General features: G+C 45.7%; 1 pseudogene; it reads right to left on the bottom strand.

Moving 5' to 3' along the window:
* The window catches only part of LOC111951743 (voltage-gated delayed rectifier potassium channel KCNH1-like), a 65,583-nt pseudogene that overhangs the window by 30,554 nt on the left and 22,084 nt on the right, over positions 1 to 12,945 (bottom strand).

The following is a 12,945-nucleotide window of genomic DNA, read 5'->3' as shown; positions in this document are numbered from 1 at the left end:
CCCGCCCTTGCCATAAAAACTGTCCGACTCGGCCACGATTCTATTTTTACCCAACTGCCTGTGATTTGTTATTGGCACGCAGCCCAGAAGATCACATCATTGACAGCGTAGTTATACAGCTGTCTTGTCACTATAGCAACGGTTGGCCCGAGCATATAGTTTTTGACAACTGTCTGTAAACTGTCTTCAAAGGAAGACAGCTGTTGGCTGATTCCATTTAAAGCAGAATCACTGACAGAGCTCTGGTGTTATAACAAGCCTGATGGAGAATTCAGGTGAAACAGGACAAAGGTATTAACACACATGCTGTACTTCAAAGATTAGGACTTTAGGATGCCTAGGATTGGCGACTCTTTACTGTAGGTGGTCCTGTCTTTATTGGTATGTACTGTTATAAAGGCTTTATGAATGCATTCATAAGGCCCCCTACATAAAGTGTTACCAATCTTAGGCATCCTAAAATATTTTGAAGTACATTATGTTGTTAATACCTTTGTCCCTGTTTCCCCTGAATCTCTCATCACTTTTTATAACACCACTGCTCTGTCATGGATTCTGTTTATTTGGTTTATTCAGATACCGATGAGCTTTGCCAAAGCAGCAGCCATTCTTCCGGGGATGCATGTTAATGTGAGGACATGTACGGTATTTTGTAGACTGTGTAATGACTTTTGTGGCTAGTTGCAGTTCTGAATATGAACATTAGCATATTATTGTCACATCATATGGATATTGATTTGCTAATGCATACATATCCCCAGAGGGACAATGGACGTGGCTGTTGACGAGCCAGCAGCGTTGCATTGATGACACACACACACACCACACACACACCACACACACACACACACACACACACACAACACACACACACACACACACACACACACACACACCACACACACCACCACACACACACACACACACACCACACACACACACACACACACTCCTATCTCAGAAGTACAATTAGGTTCTCACTGCCAAGAGAATGTACAGTAGCACACACAAAAGAGCAGAGCAGGTCTCTTTCCACTGCCTTTGATCCCATGCCATACAAGCTCCAGGTGTTACCTCCCATCCTGTCCAAACACACCCGTAGTAGCATGGCTCCAGGTGTTACCTTCACCTGTCCAAGCCAACCCTCAGTAGCATGGCTCCAGGTGTTTAGCGGCTCCATCCTGTCCAAGCACCCGTGTAGCATGGCCCAGGTTGTAACCTCCCATCCTGTCCAAGCACCCTAGTAGCATGGCTCCAGGTGTTACCTCCCATCCTGGCCAAGCAACCCCTCAGTAACATGGCTCCAGGTGTTACCTTCCATCCTGTCCAAGCACCCCTAGTAACATGCTCAGGTGTTACCTTCTATCCTGTCCAAGCACCCTAGTAACATGGCTCCAGGTGTTACCTTCCATCCTGTCCAAGCACCCCTAGTAACATGGCTCCAGGTGTTACCTTCCATCCTGTCCAAGCACCCGTAGTAGCATGGCTCCAGGTGTTACCTTCTATCCTGTCCAAGCACCCTAGTAGCATGGCTCCAGGTGTTACCTTCCATCCTGTCCAAGCACCCGTATAGCATGGTCCAGGTGTTACCTCCCATCCTGTCCAAGCCACCCCTAGTAAGCATGGCTCCAGGTGTTACCTCCCATCCTGGCCAAGCACCCCTAGTAACATGGCTCCAGGTTGTTACCTTCCATCCTGTCCAAGCACCCCTAGTAACATGGCTCCAGGTGTTACCTTCTATCCTGTCCAAGCACCCCTATAGTAACATGCTCCAGGTGTTACCTTCCATCCTGTCCAAGCACCCCTAGTAACATGGCTCCAGGGGGTACCTTCCATCCTGTCCAAGCACCCTATAACATGGCTCCAGGTGTTACCTTCTATCCTGTCCAAGCACCCCTAGTAACATGGCTCCAGGTGTTACCTTCTATCCTGCCAAGCACCCCTAGTACATGCTCCAGGTGTTACCTCCCATCCTGTCCAAGCACCCCATTAACATGGCTCCAGGTGTTACCTCCCATCCTGGCCAAGCACCCCTAGTAACATGGCTCCAGGTGTTACCTCCATCCTGTCCAAGCACCCCTAGTACATGGCTCCAGGTGTTACCTCCCATCCTGTCCAAGCACCCCTACTGTAACAGTGCTCGAGGTGTTACCTTCCATCCTGTCCGAACCCCTAGTAGCATGGCTCCAGGTGTTACCTGCATCCTGTCCAAGCACCCTAGTAACTGGCTCCAGGTGTTACCTTCCATCCTGTCCAAGCACCCCTAGTAACATGCTCCAGTGTTACCTTCCATCCTGTCAAGCACCCCTAGTAACATGGCTCCAGGTGTTACCTCCATCCTATCCAAGCACCCCTAGTAACATGCTCCAGGTGTACCTTCCATCCTGTCCAAGCACCCCTAGTAACATGGCTCCAGGCGGTTACCTTCCATCCTGTCCAAGCACCCCTAGTAACATGGTCCAGGTGTTACCTTCCATCCTGCCAAGCACCCGTAAGTAGCATGGCCCAGGTGTACCTTGCATCCTGTCCAAGCACCCCTAGTAGCATGCTCCCAGGTGTTACCTTCCATCCTGTCCAAGCACCCCTAGTAGCATGGCTCCAGGTGTTACCTTCTACCTGTCCAAGCACCCCTAGTAGCATGGCTCCAGGTGTTACCTTCCATCCTGTCCAAGCACCCCTAGTAACATGGCTTGAGGTGTTACCTCCATCCTGTCCAAGCACCCCTAGTAACATGGCTCCAGGTGTTACCTTCCATCCTGTCCAAGCACCCCTAGTAACATGGCTCCAGGTGTTACCTTCCATCCTGTCCAAGCACCCCTAGTAACATGGCTCGAGGTGTTACCTTCCATCCTGTCCAACACCCTAGTAACATGGCTCCAGGTGTTACCTCCCATCCTGTCCAAGCACCCCTAGTAGCATGGCTCCAGTGTTACCTTCCATCTGTCCAAGCACCCCTAGTAGCATGGCTCCAGGTGTTACCTTGCATCCTGTCCAAGCACCCCTAGTAACATGGCTCCAGGTGTTACCTTCCATCCTGTCAAGCAACCCCTAGTACATGGCTCCAGTGTTTACCTTTCTATCCTGTCCAAGCACCCCTAGATAACATGGCTCCAGGTGTTACCTCCCATCCTGTTCCAAGCACCCCTAGTAGCATGGCTCCAGGTGTTACCTTGCATCCTGTCCAAGCACCCCTAGTAACATGCTCCAGGTTTACCTCCCATCCGTCCAAGCACCCCTAGTAACATGGCTCCAGGTGTTACCTTCCATCCTGTCCAAGCACCCCTAGCAACATGGCTCCAGGTGTCACCTTCCGTCCTGTCCAGAGAGAGAGAGGCGGAGAGGAGAAACTATTTGAGGTTTGTAATTTCCACTTTGAAATTCAGACTTTAATTTCCCTTACGAAAAATGTATCCTGCCGTAGCAAACTGGGACAAAATGAAGATCCTACATCTGTATCTGTCCACTAAGAATCTAGCTGAGTCTACAGGAGAGAGGATCTGATGAAGAGAGCTCTAGTTTACAGTAGAGAGGAGAAGAGAGAGAGCTCTAGTCTACAGTTAGAGAGAGGAGGGAGAGAGAGCTCTAGTCTACAGTAGAGAGGAGAGAGAGAGCTTCTAGTCTACAGTAGAGAGGAGAGAGAGAGAGCTCTAGTCTACAGTGAGAGGAGAGAGAGCTCTAGTCTACAGTGAGAGAGAGGAGAGAGAAGCACTAGTCTACAGTAGAGAGAGAGAGAGAGAGCTCTAGTCTACAGTTAGAGAGGAGAGAGAGCTCTAGTCTACAGTAGAGAGGAGAGACGAGAAGCTTCTAGTCTACAGTAGAGAGGAGCAAATCAATATTCCATATGATGTGACAATAATATGCTAATGTTCATATTCAGAAACTGCAACTAGCCACAAAAAGTCATTACACAGTCTACAAAATATACCGTACATGTACTACACATTAAACATGCATCCCCAGGAAGAATGGCTGCTGCTTTGGCAAAAGCTCATCGGTATCTGAATAAACCAATAAACAGAATCACTGACAGAGCAGTGGTGTTATAACAAGACATGATGAGAGATTCAGGGGAAACAGGGACAAAGGTATTAACACACATAATGTACTTCAAAATATTTTAGGATGCCTAAGATTGGTAACACTTTACTGTAGGGGGCCTTATGAATGCATTCATAAAGCCTTTATAACAGCTACATAACACATAAAGACAGGACACCTACAGTAAAGAGTCGCCAATCCTAGGCATCCTAAAGTCCTAATCTTTTGAAGTACAGCATGTGTGTTAATACCTTTGTCCCTGTTTCACCTGAATCTCTCCATCAGGTCTTGTTATAACACCAGAGCTCTGTCAGTGATTCTGCTTTAAATGGAATCAGCCAACAGCTGTCTTCCTTTGAAGACAGTTTACAGACAGTTGTCAAAAACCCTATAATGCTCAGGGCCAACCGTTGCTATAGTGACAAGACAGCTGTATAACTACGCTGTCAATGATGTGATCTTCGGCTGCTGCCAATAACAAATCACAGCAGTTGGTAAAAATAGAATCGTGCCGAGTCGGACATTTTTATAGCAAATAATGGAATAGTCTGTCAGGGTTTWAACTGGATGGAATCATACAGTAGTCATTCCACTTGAATCTTCTGATGCTTTTCCAAGCTTCTTTCTATTCAGAACAAAACCTACAGCATGACCTTCACAATACACAAACCCCAACTCTTGGATTGTGTCCCCWTCGTTAAAGTGTATAGAATCCCTACTAGGACTTAATTTATGCCACAATGMTGCACAAAACAACCTTGGAGCTCTGCAGGTTATGAAATGGAAACAAGGAGAGAAACCAATTCAGAGTACTGAAATGCACCTGTACAACCGCTGTACCTCTCACCGTCTCCCTCTTTGTCTCTCACCATGGAAACGGAGGCTGAGGTGCAGGGAGTGCATCTGAACCTGTTGTTCTGTGGGTGCTGTAAAGTAGTGAGAAACAGGMRCTGCGTCCCAAACGGCACCCTGTTCCCTATGTAGTGTACTACTTRTGACCAGGGTCCATAGGGCTCTGGCCAAAAGTAGTGCACTAGGTAAGGAATAGGGTGCCATTTGGGACGCACCCAGGGTGTGAGAGGAGCTGAGGCAGATGGTGCTGGAGGTAGTGAGTGATTGCAGGGGGATTGCTCAGCTCAATTGATCCTGCCTAGTATATTTCTCCTGGTTCTCCTGCTGCAGTTACTCCTAGACAACTGAGAGCCAGCCAGCCATATAACTGGTCTACGGTCTGTGCCCTATATGGCATGTGTGTGTCAGTCTCTGGCTGTCTTTAGACGTAGCCTTGCGAAATGGATGGATGGAATAAAAAGGATGGCTAGGTGATTATCATTCCCTACATTTTGCCATAACCACTGACAGARATGATATTGGTGATCATGTGAGTTACGGTAACAGCAGCCATATTGTTGGAGAGAGATTGAGAGCTACAGTATGGAAGAGAGYTGTAAGACTAATTGAATCTCACCAGGTTAGATGATTCATCACCCCTGAATGAACYTTTCAAAGAGCTCAGGAGTGGCAAACAATTGTTATTTGCATACAAATGCTCATGCCGTTGTGATGCAAATATAATGATGCGAAATAGTGTCAGAAAATGGTTTTTAAAAATATATATTTCTCAAGCAATAATTTTGCTAGGACTCACTGGGAGTGGTCTGAGTGGGGAAGGGAATAGCACCAAAGTGATGGAGGAGCCTAATGTGATGTAAATGTGAAAACTAGCTGATATTGACAGAGAGGTTTGGAATGCTCTTTGTTATTGGTCTATTAAATTTATACCGTCTGGTGACGTCACCAGGCAAGCCAAAACTCCACCAATAAAAAACCTGCTGATTAGAAGTTCCTATGTAGATTGCATTTTCAACAAGCAACTATCAGGAAATAACAACGATCAAATTTGACTTTTACAGTGTTAGTTTCATCAGCTGTGGTACAATATGATACAAAACAGAGGGAAAACTGAATTTTGACTGCCTTGGCCTTTTAGGGTCAGTGGAGCCCAYATGTATGATGGGGTGAACATGACAATATTACCAGATCAAGCTGCTCCAGTGTTCTCTTTATATAGAACCAATGAATTAAATTCTAACAACAACAACAACATTCCATCATSAGACTTGAGAGGATCATTTATTCATTCAGAATGCTACCACAAGGGGGAAAAGAAAACATAAAGGAACCCTTAACCCTTAGATCTGTTTCCCAAACCTCTCAGAGTTCACCCAGCCAGTCCAGAATGTATTCCAGAATCCACAGCTGATTCAAATGGTCAKCTAACCATCAAGCCCTTCTGTTAAATCAGCGGCGATAATTCTGGAATACATCATATGTGGACTGGATGGGGGTACTCCAGGAGAGGATTGGGAAACATTGCCTTAGATCATGACAAAAAAAACATGGAGTCCCATGTACTCACATCCGATCATCATCATGGCGACAGCGAAGATCTTCTCTCCGTCGGTGGTYGGGGCGATGTTTCCAAACCCTATACTGGTCAGAGAGGTCATGGTGAAGTATAGAGATGTGATGTAGACCGAGTCTTTGTTGGGGCCGCCCTCCCATTTCCCTGTCCCGCTAGCGTTGAAGCGGTATGGAGAGCCCACCGTCTCCCCCAGCATGTACAGCCAGCTGTCTGTCCGCAGGATGCCCGTTTCCTCGTCTATCACCTCATAGTCACCAATACTGTACCTGTTATAGTCAGTCAAGATAAAAAGATATTCAGCCACTCTTGGTAGAACAATGGAAGTTTGCTTAAAAAAATMTATCCTTTATTGTTAAAGCCTAGTTAGACAACCAACCAGGTGATACCGGTTAGGTTGAGAAGAGAAAGAACCATGTTAGGGGTAGGAGTTAGGTTTAGGGGTTATGGTTAAGGGGTAGGGGCTAGGTTTATGTTTAGGGGTAGGGGTTAGGTTTAGGGGTTATGGTTAAGGGGTAGGGGCTAGGTTTATGTTTAGGGGTAGGGGTTAGGTTTAAGGGGGATGGGAAGGCATAGGTTTCTGTTTAGGGGTAGGGTTTATGTTTAGGGGCAGGGGCAGGGGCTAGGGTTAAGGGGTAACGGAAGGGATAGGTTTATGTTTAGGGGTTAGGTTTAGGGGTAGGAGTTAGGGTTACGGGAAGGGATAGGTTTATGTTTAGGGGTAGGGGTTAGGGGTTAGGTTTAGGGTTAGTGTTAGAGTTAAGGCTACCTCTACAACACAGGTCAGAGGTTGGTTCACTTTGCTTAGGGGATTAAGACGAATGTTAGAAAATAATGCATGTCAATGCTGGTGAGAAACAGAAACGTACTTCTCCCACATGACATTGTCAACACTACAGAGCATGACGTTTTTTAAAGGCGCTGTTTCTCAACCCGTTACTCATTGACTCCCAAGTCGTTTCACTTTCCATTTTTGTTCTAATCCACCGCTAGGACATCTGATTCAACTTGAACACTAATCCACAACTAATCTTCTTGATTKATTAAATTAGGTGTGGTAGAACAAAAGCATGCCACGGTTGGGGATCAGAGGGGGATGGATTAAGAAACACTGAAGACATATGCAATTAACAAATACAGTAGCCAGATTGTTTTGACTACTGTGATCATATATCAAAATATGATAAAAGTTTATTTTGAAGGGTACCTACAAAATGGCTTCATATCACATGACTAACTCCTATAACAGGTTTTGCCAACCCTRTCCTTGGGGACCACCAGACGGTTTACATCTTTGTTGTCTAATCGTCAAGGCTTGACTAGTTAAAATCAGGTGTGCCAGTTTAGGGCTACCGCAAATATCTGCAACATCTGGTGGTCCTGGATGAGAGGGTTGGAAAGTACTGTCATGTCATAACACATTAAAGGCAGACTCAGTGATATGACGTAGATGCACAATGTAAACAGCATAGTGGGACAATTTCCTTAACTAAGACCGTTGAAGCAGGAGCTTAAACTTCTCCTCTGTTTTGTCCCGTACCTACCATGTTGTAACAGCGTGAAGTGAACCCGTGCACATGCTCAGATACTTTGTGTGACTGTGTGAGAGCAAAGTCTTGCATGTCGCTATTGCAATGCTGCTCGTGGCAACATCATTTCACTGAATATACTTTTAATATACAGTAAAGCAGTCAGAACAGTACCAGATGCAGGCCAGCCAGTGGGCAGCCAGGCCGAAGACACACACCAACAGGACGAGGACGGCGGCTCCATACTCAATGTAGTGGTCCAGTTTACGAGCTACCCTGCCCAAACGCAGCAGCCGGACCACCTTCAGAGAACTGAACAGACTGCTGATCCCCTGAGAGAGAGAGAGAGAGAGAGAGAGAGAGAGAGAGAGAGAGAGAGAGAGAGAGAGAGAAGAGAGAGAGAGAGAGAGAAGAAGCGGAGTAGAGAGAAGAGAGAGAGAAGAGAGAGATAGAGAGAAGATAGAGAGAGAGAGAGATTAGAGAGCAAGAGAGACAGAGAAGAAGAGAAAGAGAGAAGAGAACGAGAGGCGAGAGATCAGAGAACAGTACGACGAGAAGACAGAGAGAGCGACATCGAGAGAAAGACAGCGAGCGACAGAGGAAGCAGCGAAGAGATTTAAATAATGTCTCAGTTCTATGGAAACAGTAGGGTTGTTCTGTATTTTAAGAGCCATTACTTCAGGTGCAAACATATACCAGGATTAACACAACTGCATCATATTTTGACCCAAACCAACTCAGTGAGTTTGATAATGAAAGGCCTACTTGAGTGACAGCTCGATGGTTCCAGTTCTTCACGTTCCACAAATAAACACAGGCAGAGGGACCATGCAAACAGAATGAAACAGGGGGATGAAGAAGAAAAGAAAGAAAGTAGTAAGCATGATCAAAACCGAAAAGAAGATCAAATAAAAACAAAACAACTTTAAACATATACAAATTATTAGGTAAATCACATTAATGTAAAAAGGATAATGTGATAAAAAATACAAAAAGTTGAGACWCTAAACCTAATCTCTGTTAGACTTTATTTGTATTACTAATGTGGTTTATTGAGCATGGTGGAATGCGATGAACATGTTACCTAGTAACAATTACAGTTGACCGATTCAATGCACAATCCAAAACATTACAGTGAAGCTGCAAATAAACTCATCAAAAAAAGAAATGTCCCTTTTTCAGGACACTGTCTTTCAAAGAAAATTCGTAAAAATCGAAATAACATCACAGATCTTCATTGTAAATTAGTTTAAACACTGTTTCCCATGCTTGTTCAATGAACCATGAACAATTAATGAACATGCACCTGCGGAACGGTTGTTAAGACACTAACAGCTTACAGACAGTAGGCAATTAAGGTCACAGTTCTGAAAACTTAGGACACTAAAGAGGSCTTTGTACTGACTCTGAAAAACACCAAAAGAAAGATGCCCAGGGTCCCTGTTCATCTGCGTGAACGTGCCTTAGGCATGCTGCAAGGAGGCATGAGGACTGCAGATGTGGCCCAGGGTCCCTAAAATGGCAAAACAACTGCCCGAGTACACGCAGGAAATGCACAATTCTCACAGAAAATCACCGGCAAACAATGTCCCTATGGGCCCCAAACCCACCATCGCTGGTACTAAGACAGGACTGGCAAAAAAGTGCTCTTCACTGACGATCGCAGTTTTGTTCGCCAGGGTGATGGTCGGATTCGCGATTATCGTTGAAGGCAATGAAGGCGCCGTTACAACTCGAGGCCTGTAACTCTGGACGGGATCGATTGGAGGTGGAGGGTCCGTCCATGGTTGGGGCGTTGTGCTCACAGCCATCAATCGGACTGAGCTTGGTTGTGCATTGCAGGCAATCTCAACCTGTGCGTTACAGGACCACATCCTCAATCCCCTCAATGTGGTACCCTTCCGGCAGGCTCATCCTGACATGAACCCTTCAATGCATGACAATGCCACCAGCAATACTGGCTCGTCCTGGTGCGTTGATTTCCTGCAAAAAGAGAATGTCAGTGTTTCTGCATGGCCAGCGAAGAGCCCGGATCTCAAATCCCATTGAGCACGTCTGGGAACCTGTTTGGATGCGGAGGTGAGGGCCATTTCCCCCAGAAATGTCTGGGAACTTGCAGGTGCCTTGGTGGGAAGATGGGGGTAACATTCCACAGCAAGAAACTGAAATTCTGGTGGCACATCCATGAGGAGGAGATGCACTGCAGTACTTAATGGCAGCCTGGTGGCCACACCAGATACTGACTGTTACTTTTGATTTTGACCCCCCTTTGTTCAGGAAACATTATTCAATTTCTGTTAGTCACATGTTCTGTGGAACTTGTTTTCAGTTGTTGAAAATCTTGTTATGTCATACAAATATTTACACGTTACGTTTTTGAAATAAATGAGTTGACAGAGAGGAGGACGTTTCTTTTTTTGCTGAGTTTAGGTTAATTTTTGTAAGGAATCTATAGACCTGTTAATTCTGATAAGATTGAAAAGGCTGGAGAGAGAGGAGACGCTGAGGCATGGAGGGTGGTCGAAGTCACAAATTGAAAATAGCGAATTCTTCTGGATACATGCAATTTAATTCAATATGCAATATGTTGAGCACAAGTTACATCTTAGACGCAAGGCATAGTAATAATGAATTGCATGGCAATTAACGCACAGTTTTTGGTTGAACAGAGTAGCATGGTATATAAACCTTGGGGGTTAAAAGACAAACAGCTCACGGCAGTGAGACAATTATTCTTCTGCTCCAAGATTATGTAAGTCATCTGATTTCCGTATACATGCATCATTGCAGACGTTGGGTTGAAATGAAACTGATCACTTTCAAGTTGAACAATGAGAGCAGAGAACATCTGCTACTAATGATACACAGCCTGAGCCCGTTCAAGGTCGGAATTGTCAACGAGGTTGAGGCCTCTGCCTGTGTGAATCTTGGGCACAGAGAACGATGGAAAGACCCATTTTTAAGTTATATGTGTGAAAATTATGCGCAGGTCACTCATGATATGATTGCAAGCAAAAGATATGTAAGGGTGTGGCATCTATGATTTGAGTTGTCCTCCGTTCTCAATAACTCCTTTTGATTGATTACTCCACCCTATATACGATCTCAACTCTACTCCGTCCTCAGATTACTGTGGCTTTTTAGCTGGCAAACTGACAAAAAACGTTGCTATTCCTATAACATGTCATACAGAACAAAGTCTACATTTCCACTTGATTATTTGTAGTGGCAGTTTAGACTCGAAAACAGCACGTTCGCCATAGACTTGGCCCCCGCTGTAAGCTAACATTAGCGAATGTTTGTGGTTAACACAGAAAACAATTTGAATGTGTTTAGCTAACTTTCAAACTAAACATATCTTAGTAACGCTGTACTATCCCTTGTAGGTATAAAGCATGTTGAGGAGGCCTTTATAATGTTATAACTTAATGCCTAAAATAAGCCTTCACAATCCTTTATCAAGCCTACTGTATGTAGAATGCTTCACAAATCCTTTATCAAGCAAAAAAAGAAAACGTCCTCTCACTGTCAACATGCGTTTTTTTCAGCAACTTAACAAGATTCAACAACTGAGACATAAACTGAACAAGTCCACAGACATGTGACTAACATAAATGGAATAATGTGTCCCTGAAAAGGGGGGTCAAAATCAAAAGTACACAGTCAGTATCTGGTGTGGCCACCAGCTGCATTAAGTACTGCAGTGCATCTCATCCTCATGGATTTGCACCAGATTTGCCCGTTCTTTCGGTGAGATGTTACCCCACTCTTCCACCAAGGCACCTGCAAGTACCCAGACATTTCTGAGGGGAATGGCCCTAGCCCACCCTCCGATCCAACAGGTCCCAGAGTGCTCAAAGGATTCAGATGCGGGCTCTTTGCTGGCCATGGCAGAACAGCATCAATGTAACATTTTAACTTTACGTCCGTCCCTCGCCCGACGCGGGCGCGAACCAGGGACCCTCTGCACACATCAACAACAGTCACCCACGAAGCATCGTTACCATCGCTCCACAAAAGCGCGGCCCTTGCAGAGCAAGGGAACCACTACTTCAAGGTCTCAGAGCAAGTGACGTCACCGATTGAAAGGCTTATTAGCGCGCACCACCGCTAACTAGCTACCATTTCACATCCGTTACACAAGCATGGAAACAGTGTTTAAACCCTTATAAAGAAGATCTGTGAAGTTATTTTGATTTTTACGAGTTTTCTTTGAAACAGGTCCTGAAAAAGGGACGTTTATTTTTTTGCTGAGTTTAGATGATTCACGTGAGCAAATGTACAACCAAAAGTACTAAAATTACTTGATGATCAAGCCCTCTAATGACATTAGGCCACATGAATCCCCAGTCATACAGAAATGTATATGTTGTTTTTTCCTGTCCATAGCAGCTGGCTGGACAGAGCCTCGTTTTCCCTGTCCATAGCAGCTGGCTGGACAGAGCCTTGTTTTCCCTGTCCATAGCAGCTGGCTGGACAGAGCCTGTTTTCCCTGTCCATAGCAGCTGGCTGGACAGAGCCTTGTTTTCCCTGTCCATGCAGCTGGCTGGACAGAGCCTCGTTTTCCCGTCATAGCAGCTGGCTGGACAGAGCCTCGTTTTCCCTGTCCAATAGCAGCTGGCGGACAAGCCTCGTTTTCCCTGTCATAGCAGCTGGCTGGACAGAGCCTCGTTTTCCCTGTCCATGCAGCTGGCTGGACAGAGCCTTCTGGTTTTCCCTGTCCATAGCAGCTGGCAGGACAGAGCCTTGTTTTCCCTGTCCATAGCAGCTGGCTGGACAGACCAGCGCCCCTTGTTCCTAAGTCTCCCATAAGCAGCTGGCTGGACAGAGCCTCAGTGTTTTCTCCCCCCCTGGTTGCCATATTCAGAAGCTGGCTGGAAACAGAAAGGCTCGTTTGTATTTCCCCTTCCGCCCCCCCCCCTCCCCTTTCCTCCCCCCCCACCCGTAAGTCACACA

Source organism: Salvelinus sp. IW2-2015, linkage group LG25 (genome assembly GCF_002910315.2).
Source record: "Salvelinus sp. IW2-2015 linkage group LG25, ASM291031v2, whole genome shotgun sequence".
In the NCBI taxonomy this organism is placed as follows: Eukaryota; Metazoa; Chordata; class Actinopteri; order Salmoniformes; family Salmonidae; genus Salvelinus; species Salvelinus sp. IW2-2015.
Note: the sequence above shows the minus strand (reverse complement) of the source record. Positions and strands in the feature narration are given on the sequence as shown.